Source organism: Camelus dromedarius, chromosome 6 (genome assembly GCF_036321535.1).
Source record: "Camelus dromedarius isolate mCamDro1 chromosome 6, mCamDro1.pat, whole genome shotgun sequence".
Lineage (NCBI taxonomy): Eukaryota > Metazoa > Chordata > Mammalia > Artiodactyla > Camelidae > Camelus > Camelus dromedarius.
Window position 1 is genome coordinate 27257623 of NC_087441.1, and position 17080 is coordinate 27274702.

The following is a 17080-nucleotide window of genomic DNA, read 5'->3' on the forward strand; positions in this document are numbered from 1 at the left end:
CTAAAAATGTAAAGCATCTCTACGTAAAATGACATGACACTTCTAAAATATATGACAAATGGTTATACACTTAATAAAAAGAAGGTTCATAAAAGTTGTTAAGGAAAGCACTAGGACCTCAAAAGAAAAAAATGAGGAAAGGATGCAAACAGATGCTCCTCAGAAGAAGTCCAAGTGACTAATATATGAGAAAAAAATGTCAACTTCATTAGGTATTGAAGAAAATAGAATACTATTTTTCCCTGTAGAAGTAGCAGAGAGTGTCTTTGTTTTCTTATTTGTTTGTTTTTAATGATTATACTTAATACTACAAGGGTGCAAGGAGAGACATCTTTTCATTGTTGATGGACTTGTAAAATGGTACAGGTATTCTGGGAAGAAATTTGGAAATGATTTCAAGAGCATGAAGAGAGTGTACAAACTTTGACCAAGTAATTATTTTTCTGGCAATTTATCTTATGTGACTAGTGAAAATTGGAACACTGTATGCTAAAAATTTGCATTTTCACATATGACAATTAGAATAAAGTGAAATAGAAAACCATCTCAATGTCCACTGTTAGGGTAAAGGTGAAGAGGACTTTTTACTGCAAGGCACATCCACTTGGAAGAACATTATGACACTATTAAATATATTTATGAAGACTTTCATGACACAGAAACATCATATAATAAAATACTAAGTGGAAAAAACAGAGTACCAAGCCATATAGACAGTGTAAAAAATTCATTAAAAATAGTGAAAAAAATAATGAAATATCCCAAAATAAGAACAATTGGTGCCTGTAGGTAGTGTGGTTATCTATGGCTTTTTTTCTATTTTTTTATACATATGCCACAAACTTTTCTCTATAGCCATATATACTGTGAGTGAGATACAAGTAAAGTTCATTTAGAAATGCTTGAAAAGACATTAATAAAGAAAAAGAAGAGGCTCTCCAGAGTACTCAGGTAACCAGAAACACACTGGAGACCATTCAATGCTAATTTGGTAATACACATATAAATATATGTGTTTACATAAAATGAAATAAAAACAACTCACTTGAGATAGATCATATACCTGAGAGACCAAGCATAACTTTTTGAAAACTTTCCAAGCAAGCTCTTTCCTTCTGTGTTTTTATAAGGATCTCAATATTTCCTGGAGTTTTTTGTTTGTTCGTTCATTCTGTTTCATTTTCTGTTTAATTTCAGATAAAAGGAGTTGAGAGTTAAGTGAGTGGGCGTCACAAAGGGGTTGGGAAGGAAGCTGTGGTGTTAAAACCTCAAATGAAGCACCCACTCTGCACATACACTTCCCCACTGTTAACTCCATACTTGTAAATAGACACTTCCTCGAGTAAATTAAACTTTTCAAATCATAGAAAATCAAGTCAGTTTTTTTAACTATAGAAATGGTTTACATCGAAAATTAATACACTGGGAAAAACATACAGATGGTCAATTTAAATTTTTCATATATTTAATGTTAATATCCAACTAAGTTTAAAGACATGAGCTGGAAAAGCCGATCATTTTGTTGGCACATTAACACTCTTTTAAAGAGTCTGCCTATATCCCTCCTCAAAGAGAATATAGCCTCAGAACCTACTGAATGGGCATCGAGAAGTGTGACCCAAACCTGGGCCATGGTCAACTGGACAGAGAGACTCAGAGCCCATGCGAGGTTTCTGAGATTCTCTTTTCTGAGAATTTGCAGTTAAAACACAGAGAGGCTGAACTGGTTTTCTGAGGGTGCTCTACCTGTCAAGTTACTAGATTGGTGGCTGAGACTACCAACTGAAGACGTAGTGTGTTAATGAGCCAAACAGCAGAGACAATCTACAGAGAAAAAATTAAAAAATGCAATTGAAACACAGAACAGAACACAAGTGGTGCACAGAAAAAGCAGATGATGAAGGAGCTGTGGTTTCTGAGGGCTTCCTAGTTCTCTGTTCCCAAACCTCACTCATACCTAGTGACACACCTCGTCTTTGGTTTCATGAGATATGCCTGATGATGTCTTATTAAAACTGTATCTTTATTTAAACCAACTTTAAATGTTATTTTGTTGCTCGCAACCAAAGCATCTCTGGGTAAATAAGTACTTTTCCTCTCTAAATTACATTAAAAGACGGATAAGGCATGTATTTTTATCTACCTTTAGTAGATCAGGAACTGAGTCAAATACTCAACATTATATGATTACTTACTGGAGCCCTGTGACTAGAACTTAGATCTTTCAACTCCAGTTTCACTGCTGTTAACTCTTCTGTTTTCAGGTGTAAATATGGCCAATGCTGTTGTGGTAGCCATTAAACATATCAGCAGACATCTGTCTACAAGGAGTGTAACTGGATAATTGTTACATCTGAGTTCTGCTGTGGTAGCACCATGTGAGAAGACCATGGGTGATCAACTCAGTTAAGTGTCAGAACTATTAACTTGTTGTTCTACCATCAAATCTGTAGGAAAACCCAAGGAAATTTTATTTCGACATTCCTGCTAACCAAACTGTATTGCAGCTTCTATTTTAACTACAGCTATAGTTTCAATGTTGAATGGTTCTTGTCATCAAGCGAAAAGCAAATAAAAACTTTCTAATTCTAGCATTTAAAATATTGATCTGTAAATTCAATCACACATCTTCATTTTTTTCCAATAAGGAACAGTTGAAGTCAGCTAGAATCTATTTTATGCTTTTAAGTCTCTAAGTGTTTTGCATAGGTAAAATGTATAGTTAATTTCTAATAATTACTATAATAGATGGCATTTATTGAGTGCCTGCATTGTGCCATGCACTGGTCTAGGTGTTTTGCACAAGTTATTCATTCATTCAATCAACAAACATTTATTTTGTTGAATACACTGTGTGACACACACTGTTCACATGTGATACTTACCGAGAATATAACAATAAACAAAACAAAGTTCCTGCTCTTAAAGAATTTTTTAGATTTCATTTAATCACCACAATTAGCTCACTGTTGTTACCATATTTTTTAGCCCAGAGAGGTTAATCTAGCCAAGGTCACAAAACAGGTGAGGGGTAGCCTAGGCTTCTTGAAATTGCAGGCTCTTTCCATTTGACTACAGTGCCTCTCCTTAAATCATTGACTATGAAAAGTGAACCATATTTATAGCCAGGAGAACACTGTTGAGAAGCTAATAATCGCTGATAATCCACACCAGGACCTTCTCACATATATTAATTCCTTGATGCATTTAGTACAAATGTAGATTACTTCCCTTAAAGTAATGCTCCCATTGAAACCAATATTTCCTAAAATACCTAAACAACTTTGAAATTTATCATTGGATTATCACTGGATTGGAATTTAAAATACTCAATGGTCATTATGAACAGTGTTCCAGATGTTCAATATAAAGTGAATGCAAGTAATTTTATTAAACCAAATTAGACTGAATTTATTTTTATTTGATCCGTTCATTCATGTGTATACACACACACACACACACACACACACACACACATATATTCAATGCTTATTATGTGCAAGAACAAGTTCTAGGTACTGGGATACAGCAATGGAAAAAAGAATCCCTACTTTGATGGCATTCACAAAAAATATATATTTTGTCATATGGTAGCAAGCGCAGTAAAGAAAAATAAGGCATGAAAGAGGACTAGGGGTATAAATGGCTAGGATTTACAATTTTAAATAGGCAGGTCAAGGAAGGCTTCATTGAAAAATTCCTAAGGAAGCTGAGAGACATTGAGTCACACGGAGACCAAACAAAGGACACATCAAGTTCAGTATCTCTGACCAGAGGGTATCAAAGCTATCAGGCATATCAGAATCAGAGAAGTAGCAGGCACCAGATTATACAAGATCCATAGGCTATCATGAGGAGATTGGCTTTAACTCTGAGTGACATGGGAAGTCACTAGAGAATTTTGAACAAAGAAATGTCTGAACTTCTTACAAATATCCCTGGCTGTTGTATGGAGAATGGACCACAGGAAAGGACAGGGTGGAAACAGGGAGACAAATAGGGAGACTTGTAATAACCAAGGTGGGAGATGATGGTGTTTTCCATCAAGGGTAGAAGTGGTGAGATTTCTGGATGTATTTTTATTGTAGAGCCAATAGGATTTGCCAACTGATTGGATATGAGGTTTGAGAGAAAGAAAGAAGGATGACACCAAGGTTTTTAGTCCAAGAAATGAGAAAGATGGAGTTGCCATTTACTATGGGAGGAGTGTGTTTGAAAGATCAAGACTTCAGTTTGGGGAAAGTTAAATTTGGTTGGGACATGGAGGAAGCATTTCACAGGCGTGATCACGTGCATCAAATGCTACTGAGAGGCTAGATGACATACAGACTGAGAACTGACTATTGTATTCAACAATGCAGAGGTCACTGGTGACCTTGCCAGAGCTGTTTTGGTGAAGTGAAAGGATGAGACTGAAAGGCTGATCAGCGTGGATTCAAAAGGCAGTGGGGAAAGAGGAATCGAAGGCAACAAGTCAACTCTTTTGAGAAGTTATTCTAAAAGCAGAGAAAATGGGCAAAACTAAAACGAGAAAGTGGGACTGAGGAAGTTTTTCTTTATAACAGGTTAAGACTGACGAAATAATATGTCTGTGTATTGACAGTAAATGACCCATTAGAAAACAAAGATTTGATGGAGTTTGTTCTTGCAAAAGGAGAGAGCATGGGACATAGTGAAGAAGGTGGTCTTAGAAGAGTAACAACTCATCCACATCCATACAAGTGCTTCTGTGACAATCACTCAATATATTGCATGATTTTTATAATTACTCCTACACTGCTATTACTGAAATCTAAAAGTTTTTTATTTGCTAAAAAGACTGTGACTATTTCCTCACACACTACAAATTTAATTGATCAAGAATGAGTAATCTTGCTCAATTTTGCATCACTATTTTTCAAAATTTATCCAGTAATAAAAATTTTTGTGTTTACACTGTTTCCATGAAGTAGTAATGTATGCATGAATGTTAAGAGGCATGTTATGGATTAAAAAGGACAGTTTCTCCCTAGAATCTGTGTCCCCACTTCTCTGCTACATGGTACACATTCAAACTCTCTCTAGATTTTTGGGCCCCCCCTTAAAGTTTTAGAATTACTTTCAAAGGCTTTGTATATATTAATTATGTCAACACGAGTTACCTTGTTTAATATTTCACACAATATTGAAAAAAAACTTGATAATTACAAAGGTCACAGATTATTTTTGTTTTGAATTTTTTAACAAGGACCTTCTATTTATTTTGAAAACACAAGAATTCTATTTCGGGCTTTGTAAATATACATAATAATCTTAATTTTTTTTAATTAGGAAATAAATCTTACAGCTTTAGAAAGCAAGGACTCCAGGATCATATACTGCAGCTCTCAAAGGTATATAGTTGTCAGTTAATCATTAATCTATTCACTCATACCTTATCCTCATGTATGGTTTTATGAAATTGATACTATGGTGAGATTCACCATGTTATATTTTGACAATAACACATATACATCAATTATTCTCTGTAAAAAAAGACAATGTTGCTCTAACATTTATTGAATATCTAATCTAGAGAAATAAGTATGATCATTTACTCCAACTGTATAGAAGAGGTTAGATAAACTGCCCAGGTCACACTGATAGAAGTTCTGGGATTCAAATCAAGCTTATGTGATTCCAGAAGCCAGACAGAAACCATTACCCAACATTACCTGTACCATGGCACATTTACTAAATCAAGATGCAATTTTGATACACTTCCTCCTACCTAGGAAAATTTATCCACAAGAAAACTATAGTTAAAAATCTATTCCTTTCTTATAGTAAATATTACTCTATACACATGTGTGGATTACACAGAATATATTGTAGGCTGCAAAAAAAGTTAATAGATATAATATTTGTATGTTAATTGAGTCCCTGAAAGGTGGATTGGATGGTTTAATTCAATTGGGGGAAATTCTTGGTAAGAATATATTTTGAGTTTTGAAGAATTAGATGGATCCAAATTGGTAGAAGGATGAGATAAGCTAAACATGGAAGACAGGTGGACAGATGTGAATTAAAAACATGAAGTAGAGAAGAGGGGCTTCAATGTGAAGCATAGAGCAGGAGTCTTTGCCGAAAGCAATGACAGACTTGGCTGAAAGAGTATGAGCAGCATAGCCAGGTGGCCATGGAGTCACATCAAGCGCCGTCATGAGTCATGGCTACTCAAGGGACTCCTTGGTAAGATGGCTTTTGAGAATTTAATTGCCTATACATTTCCAATTAGTTTTTATTTATGTAAGGCAATTAGTCTAGAACCTTGCTATTCAAAGTGTGGTCTGAAGGAATCAGCAAATACAGAATCACTTAAAAGATTGTTGGCAAGGCAGAACCTCTGGCCACATCAACAACCCACTAAATCAGAACCTCAAGGTGATTCTTGGGAAGCACTGTGTCTGTGTCCTAATGCTGATTTCCTTATTTCCTTAGCAAGTAACTCTAGGCACATCCTTTAATTTCTAAATGTAAATTGTTTATCTCTAAAGTGGAAAGGGTCCCTGCCATGCTTATTCAGGGGACTGATAAAAGGATCAAATGCAGTGAACTATGGGCAAGCACTCTGAAAGCTATAGCATACCATTAGAAGTCTCCCCTAAATTGGGCATCTATATCCAAGGAAAATCCAAGGGACCAAGCCTGGTACCTGGAATGTCTTGGCCACTCCTTTCACAGCTGCCTCCACCATCTCTGTGTACAAACAAACCCTCAGGGAAATATCTCACTTGGTAAAACTAAATGCTCAGGTTTATGGAAGTGGCATGGAGCTAAGTTATCCCAGGAGATTCATGGGGGGATGTCTGACCCAGCTGCTCTCCAATTCAAGCCAAGGAATTTGCCATCATGTTGGCGCACCTGCCACTGCCCTGTGACGTTCCTGGTCACTCCCTTTCCATCATTCCTGTCTCTCATCAGCGGAGGACTGTGGGACGACTGAGCAAACAAGCCAAGGCAGGAGCCGGGGTTTTCTGAGCGGTAGCATGTCAGATAAAATGTTGACAGGCTCTAGGTGCTCTCCAACAATGAAAGCAAAGTGTCACCTAGCAGATCTTTTGGTCCCCTGAGAACTATCACTTGGAACTTTCTAGCCCAGTAAGCCTCCTTTAATGAAAGTTTTAAAGTTATTAAAAATGAATACTTCATTGTTAAACATTGCGTTCCATAAGAACTTGTCCCTGGAGATGTTAAAGAAAAAGGGTTCTGAGCTCGGGTAAATTGGGGACGATGCAGATCACTCCACCTCCTGGAGGAGGGTCACAGAAAGAATCCTGTTTAACTTTGCCTCATCGGCATTTTCCAAACTTATTTGACTGCAGAGCACTTTCATGCAGCATTGCTTATTAACACACTACAGTTCAAACAGTAGTTCCACCAAGAATATATCTTGAAAATGACTGTCTTTTTTGATTATAATATTTAACAGTAGACCGTAGCATAGCACTACTTTTGTAGAAATTAAGTATTCTAGCCCAGAAGCTTCCTGACTACAGGAACTGTTGTTTTTACTCTCCAACACTTAGCACAGTTCAAGGCATTTAGCCAATTCTTAGTGAACATTTGTTAAATTTTTTAAAAATCAAAAGCACCCATTTTTTTGCATGAGAAAAGATATTCTCACTCTACACCAAAAGGACACAATGAGTTTTTAAATGGGCTTTATGAGATGGATATGTACATTCAAATAACTTATTCGGGCTGGGTATTTGCTACTGAAAGTAATTAAGAAAAGGCCTTCCTAAAAAGAAATTCATATGTAAGAATACTGTCAAATTAGACTTCTCCTCCATCACAGTTTCTCAGCATTTACAAAATATCATGTTTCCATATTTCTAAAAAAACAAGAAATTACATTTTTTTTTAAAGGCAGGAGCTAGTGTCATTCTCTATAAAATAGTGTGGAAAGTGACTTGTAAGCCAGTCTACGGGGTTTTGGAATCACCATTCCAAGTTTATAGTCCTTAGTTATCAGACTGCTGGTGAAGTGGAAAAACATGTTCAGGGGGCCTCGGTTGTTCTAAATCACGGCTGGTTGTTCAGCGTCACATCCCAGACCTCTACACTATGTCCTGAGAGAGGCATTTTGAGTCTGCAAAGCTACCAGAAAAAACAGGAAGGGAGGGCTGAGTGGGGAGGAGAAATGTGCGTTCTAAACTGAAAACAGAAACATGGACGCGGATGCTGACAGTTTCCTCAAGGAGAGAGCCCGAGGTAAGCATGCGTAACTTTGAAGTGACCCACAAACATCTTCCCTTAAAGAACAGTCTCCATCTCACCCAGATTGTATTTCCCATAACGGGAAATAAAAGCCCTTTGGGTTCTGCTCAAGTGAATGCTCTGCCATAGTCACAAGCGCAAGCGGCTAAATATTCCTAGCAAGCTCGTGTATTTATTGAATCTTGCTTTCAGAGATTTTTTTTTTTTTTCAAGCCTTGGCCTTGGAAGGATGAGAGAAATAAAACCTGGAAGCAGAAGTCTGGTCTTCTTGGGCTCAGAAAAGGATTTGACATAAATTGCTCTATTAACAAAATGCCCTTTGTTACAGCCCGAAGAAAAAAAAGCATTTTCTAGAGATTGTCCCAAGGACCCTATTGGTTTCTTACTTAATCTCTGGGACCGCCTGAGATGGTAACCCCTCTCCCATTTGTTTAACCTTCTATTTTATTATTTTCAAACGCTTCTTCGATGCTGCTAGTCATTGAACAATATTTTTAGTCTCAGATTTGAAATTTAGCATTTCTTTAGTATTTTTATATGTTACATCAGATTTTATATGTTACTTAGGTGAGCAATACAGACACATATTTACATAAAATCTTTCAAACAATGGTGATGAGAACTGGCTTCGGGTTTACAGATACATCTATTATCACTGTATTATTCTTTTGAGACAAATACCAAATGATGATTAAAAAAAAATTTAAAGGAGGCTCAATAAAATATATGTTAAGAACATGGCAGGGTTGGGGAAGAGGGTATAGCTCAGTGTAAGAGCACATGCTTATCGTGCATGAGGTCCTGGGTTCAATCCCCAGTATCTCCATTTAAATAAACAAACAAACAAATAAATAAATAAACCTAATTACCTCCCTAAATAAAAATTAATAAAAATTTTTTAAAAGAACACGGCAGATATTTAACCTCTTGAAACCTCAGTTTCTTCAGCAGTAAAATGAGATAATATTAGAACCTACAACCATAGAGTGTTGTAAGGATTAAAAGAGGGTATATTTAAAATGCTTAGGGCAGTCTACCCAAGCAATAGAAATAAAAGCAAGAATAAACAAATGGGACCTAATTAAACTTACAAGCTTCTGCACAGCAAAGGAAACCATAAGTAAAACAAAACGACAACCTATGGAATGGAAGAAAATTTTTGCAGATGAAACTGACAAAGGCTTGATCTCCAGAATATATAAGCAGCTCATACGACTTAATAAGAAAAAAACAAACAACCCAATCCAAAAATGGGCAAAAGACCCAAACAAGCAATTCTCCAAGGAAGAAATACAAGTGATCAATAGGCACATGAAAAAATGTTCAATATCACTAATTATCAGAGAAATGCTAATCAAAACTACAATGAGGTATCACCGCACACCAGTCAGAATGGCCATCATTTAAAAGTCCACAAATGACAAATGCTGGAGAGGCTGTGGAGGAAAGGGAACTGCTGGTGGGAATGCAGTTTGGTGCAGCCACTGTGGGAAACAGTATGGAGATTCCTCAAAAGACTAGGAATAGACTTACCATATGACCCAGGAATCCTGCTCCGGGGCATATATCCAGAAGGAACCCTACTTCAAAATGACACCTGCACCCCAATGTTCATAGCAGCACTACACAATAGCCAAGACACGGAAACAGCCTAAATGTCCATCAACAGATGACTGGATAAAGAAGATGTGGTGTATTTATACAATGGAATACTATTCAGCCATAAAAACCAACAACGTAACGCCATTTGCAGCAACACAGATGTTACTGGAGAATGTCATTCTAAGTGAAGTAAGCCAGAAAGAGAGAAAAATGTCATACGAGATCGCTTATATGTGGAATCTAAAACAAACAAACAAACAAACAAAAAACATAAAAACAAAACAGAAGCAGACTCATAGACATGGAATACAAACTTGTGGTTGCCAAGGGGGTGGGGGGTGGAAAGGGACAGACTGGGATTTCAAAATGTAGAATAGATAAACAAGATTATACTATATAGCACAGGGAAATATATACAAGATCTTATGGTAGCTCACAGCAAAAAAAAAGTGTGACAATGATATATGTATGTTCATGTATAACTGAAAAATTGTGCTCTACAGTGGAATTTGACACAACATTGTAAAATGACTATAACTCAATAAAAAAAAAGTTAAAAAAAAGATACCCCCATTTACTAAGTCTCTCTCTACGTTATCATAATTTTTTTTAAATTGGGGTATAGTTGATTTACAATATTATATAAGTTTCAGATGATTCACAATTTTTAAAGATTATAGTTCATTTATAGTTATTACAAAATACTGGCTATATGCCCTGTGCTGTACAGTATATCCATGTAGCTTAATAGAATATATGCAGTGACATCATCTACAGTATTAGCAGCAAAATAAATATGAATAATCAGTGCATTAATGTAATTTGCTTTAATCTATTTATTTATGAATAAATATGACATTTAATTGGGAAGGGGGGATTTCCACCCCTTGAAACCACCTTTTAATTATTACATAATACTTTTCAATTCCTATAACAAAATATTATATATCAAGAGCATATGTATGCACATAACAGCCAGGTATGTTGGCTAATATCCTTTGGCTATTAATATTGTGTTTTGTATATGGTCCACTTGCTTATACTTTATTCATAATTATCATCTTTAGTGTTACCCAATAACCTGTCTATTAACTTTCTGTAATTTGAAGGCAGTAAAGTGAGTGCTTAAGTGCACATCCTCGAGCAAGACTGAGTTGAATCCTAACTATGATTTTGTAGCTGTTTGACCTTGGACAAGTCACTTAATTTCTGTGTCCCAGTTTCCTCATCTGCAACATAGGGATGGTGATAATAGTACCCATTTTATAAGGTGTTTGTTAGACTAAATGAGTCATGTGTAAAGTAAAAGAGTTCTTGATGTATGACAGTCTGTACATTTTAGCTTTATAATAAATATTAGCATTGTAAAAATAAATAAATAAATAAATAAATAAAATGCTTAGCCTTATAAATGTTAGCTACTATTATTGACATTATTGTTTTATTATCATTATTATTTTAAAGTTCTTAAAATTAAAATTATTTTTAGTGAATCTCTGAAGTTTGTTATTCAGTATAAATTTACCAAAGCTAAATATGGAGAAAGAAAACAGCTCATGTCACACACAGCCTAATTCTGAGAGGCTTTAACTTCATATTTTATATTCAATGGAATTTTTTCCAAAATTTTAGAACAAAGTTCTCAAGATACATACTTGTTAAAATAGAGTATGAGAATTTACTGTGAAAGTGCCTATCAGATTCCTTACACACAATAGGCCCTTAATAATAAATGACTGTCGAATCTGAATGTTATCACTTCTTTACCAAATGACAGCATAGGATTGTAAATAAAGGGTTATAAAACGGTTGACCGTCCCAGAAGTGGAAATCTTCTGGACTGCATTAACTTCTGTACTGCGATAGGAAAGTTTGTAAGCACTCCAGGTGGGCCTTGAAGGGCAAATTGGATGAAGTGGGCTTAAAGGTATTACTTCAGTGCAGGATGGTGCATAGAGACCTTCTTGAAATACACTGTCCCACCATCCTAATAACCTTGCATTTATCAGGCCTTGAGTTTGTGGTGTGATGTTTCTTGCCCCCATATTACACATGACTCAACTTATTTGGCTAGAGACAAAAGTAATTTCAGGTATATTTAAAGCAAATGTAACGAGAGAGACAATGTATAACAGTTGATAATTATCATGCCCAATACACTTATTAGACATCCATATATATCTCTTGAAAGTGCTAATGTTGGAATGGGCAGTAAATTTGACTAAAGGTTGAACACTGGTGTGAAAATTGAGCAGTGCTGGGTGCTACTGGAGGGCAGGGAGTTTTGAAAGACTGGAGAAGAAAGGATGGGTGGGAAACATTGACAAAAAACAATGGATTTTTCCAGAAACAAAGTAACTACAAAAATATAAAATCTAGAAAAAAGGATAGTAAATTCAGGGTAATGTCTGACTAAGGAGCCAGAGCATCAGAAAGCTTCAGGGATCTTCCTAAACAGGGGAGTTAGGCTTGTTGCCTATGTCTGTCTGAATTTGGTAAAGTCATATGGTAAAAACTATTCTAAATAAACTGGCATAATGGGTCTTGATTATAGCAAAACTCTCGATACAGTTTTTCAGGATAAATTTGTGGATGAAATCACAATCACAGACCATGTTTTATTTTTTTTCCCATGACCTATCATACTGCCTGACATATAGTAGGTACTTAATAAACTGAATGAATCAGGAATGTGACCTCGGAAATACCATATTAAATGGGTTCATAGCTTCTAGAATATACTTATTGATCAGTGCATTACTATCATCTCCATCGAACTTTCAACAGAGCAGAGACCATGAAATATTCTTTATCTTTGTATCCCAAGGCTGAGCAAAGGATGCACAATAAATATTTTCATATCAGCTGAACTTGGAAGGAGATACCCAGAGGCTCACCACAGAACTCAGATGTTCAACAGTTTTATCTGTGATGTGAATGAATACCTTAGAGGTTGAAGCAGCTCATCAAATGTGTGGATCATACAATGCTTAGATGGTTATTATAACATAAAATGCTATGAATACTTTGTTGATCAATAAAGCATCTTAAAACATATTAAATACAGCCATTAATGGGGTATAGCAGCAGCAGTATTAATTGAGTGAAGTTAGAACCATTAGAAACAACTTGGTCCAAAGGTAAATTTCGGGAAAACTGTGCTGCAGGCTCTCGAACAAGATGAGTTTATTTTTCCTGTCTGGATGCCATTTAAATAGGTGGTGAACCTTTGAAAGAGTCTAAGTAAATATGTAATGTGCTTAATTATGTCTGATTTTAAACTTCAGGAGAATTTGAAAAAAAAGTTTGAAAACTTGATCTAAAAGCACATAAAGGAGACGTTTCATAACAGTTCACCAAAAATAATCTGGCAAAAATAACACTTGTTGAGTTGTCACCAAACAAAATGTGCTAAATGACCATCTAATTTAAAAAAATAGATTGTTCTCCAATGTTGCTAACATTATAGCATAAAATAGGTTTCGAACAGGCCCTTAGCTGGTAATGTACCAAATTAGAACAGAGTCCATCTGGCAATCTCTGAACCTGAAACAGGGCCACAAAAACCCAAAGACTCCATCTTACATTGGACAGCAGTTTCACTGTCTAAGCAAAAGAATCTCAGGAGACCTCTAAACCTGTAGGATGGTGGAGACCAAGGTGGGGAACTGAGTTCCTAGGTGATGTCTCAGCAGTGGGCACCTATTTTCCATCACATAAAGATCACAACAGAAAGGACAATGGCCTCAGCTTCTACTTTTGGGTTTTTTTTTTTTTTTTTTTTTTGGTCTAAACGGTTTATTTCCTGCCATTTCCCACAGAATAAAAAGACCTATTCAGAGACAAATCTCTATATTAGAAATTTCTAACATATGCAGAAATGTGCGGAGTTAGATTTCTGACTATGTAACTTTATCCTCTGTCTTCAGTAAGAAACAGAATTTTCTCCAAACTCATTTTTTTTTTTTAAACATTGTCATCTCACCATGACAGCAACTTGAAGGAATAAGAAAACTGGGGGGGAAGGAAAACTAAAACATCACTTTAAAAGACTAAGGATTGCTGTGGAGTAGTTCTGAGGAGTTTAGAAAAATAGTCCACTGACTAGCGTTTTGCCAGATCATTTGCCAAAATGTTGACATGAGAGTTCCCCAAAAACTCTGTCTTAGGTTTCCAACAATTTCTCTGAGGAAATTGCTAAAAGAATAAACAATCAGTTCAATTGCATACAGTGAAGAATAAGGTCCACATCCAACGTGCATATTCTCTGTTTATAGCTGGGAAGAATTTAAATTATTTGCCTAGCATTCCATTTTTTTCTTTTTAAGTATAAACTAACTCAAAAAATTAAGTAAAAATTGATGATCTAGCAATGTTTCTCTGTCTGCCATACAGTATGGGCAATGAGTTCTAGACTCCAATTTATTGGTTTGTCAGAAAGTTTGGTTATTTTCATCAATTTAGCTTTACATTTAACATTCCTCTGCTTAATTGAAACCACGCGGACACATTTGGTTAGCATCCACATTCCTATAAAAGTAAAAAGGATACTTTGTTTCAAATTCTGCACAGTTTACCAGTAAGTTATATTTTTCTTGCAGTAACAATTAAACACACAGTTGGTACTTAATAGCAAAGCCGTCCCAATCCCTATTGTCAATGGGTACAGCTCAGCTTTAGCGAACATGCAGTCAGCCAGTAGAGGAAAAAGCATTATCCATAACTTTGTTTTAATAATTGAATAAATGATTTTCCAGGGACTAATACCAGGGTTTTAAAACAAGACCCTTGGAAAATTATGACCATTTGAGAAGTTTATTTAACCCTCATTCTCTACTTCTTGCCCTCCTGGGATCCTGCACCAAAGTGCTGGCTGAGGGGCGAGATCTGAGGGGTAAGCTAGTAAGTGCTACACTTTATTTCTGCCTGTTCTTCTTTCTTTTTCCATCCCATTGTGGAAAATGACTCTGGATAGGTTTATGAAGTGAGTTTAGAGAGTAACAGGTTTCTAGGATTTGTACTTTCTCTGCTTCAGCAAAGTAATTCCAAGAAGCCAAAGACACAACAGAAGGATAACACGCATAGCTAAAATACAGTATTTTGAGGCTGACTAGCTAATGAAAAAATGATGTCGATCCCTTTTCCCTGTTAGGAAATATGCAAAGGATAAGAAGGAAAAAAGAGAAGAAAGTATGATAAAGGGATGAATAAAAATGACTCCTAACTGACAATGACAAGGCTGTAGCAGTTAGAATTCATGGATGGGTCCACTGTTGGAGACAGAGCTCTCATTCTTTTGGCAAATATTTACTGAGCACTTACCACACACTACTCCCCTAGATACTAACACTACACGTCACCACTTCTGTAGCCATAGAGAGATGCACATGACTTGCCTTACTACAGTTTACATTCCAGTCACCTCCACCCTCTTCCTCCTCTTCCTCCTCTTCCTCAGGTGCCCGTGTAGCCAAGCACTGAGGCCAGAGCTTGGTTACTATTCCTGTCTTGCGAGAGACTGGAGCAGGGAGGCCACACCTGATGTGAAGGAAGCCAATGAGGCCTGAATAGCTAAGTCAAGAGAGGTCCAGAGGTCAAGGAGAGAGAGAAGAGTCAGGGAGAGAGCCAAGTGCATGAGTGGGGATGGACAAGGTAACAGCTCTCACTAGAGAGCCCACTGCCTGGCCTCCTGCCTCCGACTTGGCTTGTCTCCTTCCCTTTGCACAAAACCAGAGCTCTTCCAGGTTGTAAATGCGATCCCATCACCCTTCCTTAAAATATCTGAAGTGACTTCCCATGTATTGTCCTGAAGATAGAATAAAAATCCATGACTTTCACCTTTATGAGCTGAGCCTTCCCCACTGCTTCTACTCTTGTTCTCAATGCTCCAGCCATTCTCAGCTTCTCTCCCTTAATGTCTGTGCCTTTGCCCACAATCTTCCCTTTGAGAAGAATGACATCCTACTCCATCCTAATCTCCCCACCTGTTCACTACAGGTGTTAGAATTTCAGGTCTTTGTTTAAATGTTACTTCTTCTAGACGGCCCTCCCTAGCCCTTCAAATCAGCTTCTCAGAAGGCAGAACTTCAGGGCTTGTTTAAAATGTTTCTGGGTCCACTTGATGTTGGCTGAATCAAACTCTCTGGGCTGGGGCCCAAGAAACTATATTTTTAGCAAGCATTCTGCTTATTCTAGCATTTATTAACGCTTCAGGACCAATGACTCAAACTCTGGAATGATATAAATAACAACAAACAACCCATACAGCCAATCAAAATGGACATAGTGACAAATCAGGACAAATGCCATGACCAATCAAAGTGGACTCCAGCTACGAAGGTCTCATATATATGAGTCTGTACCATCAGACTCATATACGTGGTTTGGAGAGCATATATATGCTGCCTCTATGCTATGTTGCATTGCACACCACCCTTCCGCTGGGCTGGAATATATCAGCTGATATTTACTGAGCACTTCCTTTGTGCCAGGTACTGTTCTAAATACTTTTCTTCAATCACGTCAATTAACTTTCAAGATAATCCTATGTTAGGTACTATTATTATTTTCACTTACAGATAGCAAAATTGAGACACAGAGATGTTAAGTTAGTTGGCCAAAGTCACACAGCCAGTAAGTAGCAGAGTTAGAGTTCAGATGCAGTCTGGCTCCAGAGCCTTACCCTAGACTGCACTGTCATGGTATGTCTGAGGGTTTATTTAATTGCCAGTCTGGTTATTTGACTTTCTTACTGCACTGTGACCTCCATGGGGGCAAACCTGATCTGTAATAGGCTGTCAATAAAAGTTTGGAGAATGAATGAGATCATGTTAGTTTAGTTTAGGATCAAGAAGAGAGGACTGTAGAAGGATGACCCATTGCTTAAATTATCTCCTTGGGTTTTGAGGCTTTAAAAAAAAAAAAAAGAATTTCAAGGACAAGGAGCTTGGTTGTTTGCAGGAATTAAGGTGTGGCAACCATCTAAGACCACCAAAATCCATGCACCTAGAAAGCCCCAGCTACAGAATTAGTTTTCCTGCTCCAAGCATTTTTATCCAAAGTGATGAAAATAAAACTGACATGCATACTCTTGGCAAGTAAAACCATGTCAGAAAGATTAGAACCAAGAGAGGCGACAGGCCTCAATATTCCATGGAGTTAATTTCTTAGAAGAACCTTTCCAGAATGCCTGTTAGTGAAGCCAGTTGGAGCCCAGAGCCTTGTAATGAAACTAGCT

At 36.7% G+C, this 17080-nt stretch overlaps 1 protein-coding gene and 1 non-coding gene across 4 annotated transcripts in view; one reads left to right on the forward strand and one right to left on the reverse strand.

The window, feature by feature from the left end:
• Positions 1-17080, reverse strand: part of RPS12 (ribosomal protein S12) — a 114650-nt gene that overhangs the window by 68663 nt on the left and 28907 nt on the right. The gene's annotated exons all lie outside the window — the stretch shown is intronic.
• On the forward strand, positions 8996-9067 carry TRNAD-AUC (transfer RNA aspartic acid (anticodon AUC)). The gene has a single exon. It is a non-coding gene; the product is annotated as a tRNA-Asp (tRNA).